This window comes from Trypanosoma theileri (genome assembly GCF_002087225.1).
Source record: "Trypanosoma theileri isolate Edinburgh chromosome Unknown TM35_Tth_17_V1, whole genome shotgun sequence".
NCBI lineage: Eukaryota > Euglenozoa > Kinetoplastea > Trypanosomatida > Trypanosomatidae > Trypanosoma > Trypanosoma theileri.
This window is the reverse complement of record NW_021639859.1, coordinates 508,055-508,869: the sequence shown is the minus strand read 5'-3', so window position 1 is coordinate 508,869 and position 815 is coordinate 508,055.

Below are 815 nucleotides of genomic sequence, written 5' to 3'. Positions count from 1 at the left end.
CTTTTTAGGTCTATTTTGATGAATGTAGACTTTCAAACGCCCACCCAAGGCACTCCACTCACGGATCGACTGAGTACGGGACCAAAGTCATACATCTAAACCATATTTAAACGCTAATAAAGAGAAACAACCAAAAGCCCAAACTCCTCCTAAGCGTTCAGCCGGCAACTCTTCGCGCCCGCAAAAAGCAAAAAAACAATAAAGTGAAAGAAACATGAAAACAACACACACTAACCCACAAAAGAATAGTCCACTAGCAAACACATATTCTTTCCAAAGAGACACCATCCAACAAAAAAAAAAAAAAACGAGAGAACAAGTAAAGAAAAATACAATTTAATTAGTAGAAAAAAAGAGAATATGGTTCCAAGAACATACCAAATTGAATGTATAAGCCAATTGATCTTTGTGCAATCAATTTGGGTATTACAATTACATTCAGTTCATTCCGACACATCAATTTCCTCGAGAGAAGCGTATGTTTGGCTTTTCTCAGCGAGCGAAATGGCGGTCGAAAGAAAAAAAAAACAGATCATCTTATGTGGGTTATTCAATCATATTCGGTTACAAAAACTTCAGATAAAAATATCATCCTCAAATAGAACGAGAGCCAGGGTTAATAACGGTAGAAGCATCATTGAAAAACAATTAACCCCAAAAGAGAGTGTCGATCCATCGGTTTCTAAACCACCCGACCCTTCCGTCTTGTGAGATGCAGAAGACTCAGAAGAATCGTCATCAGCACCCCAGGTGTTATCTGCAATTTGATCCCTGGCCAAGAACAAGGTTTTGAGTTCGCTCTGGTTCAGTTGTCT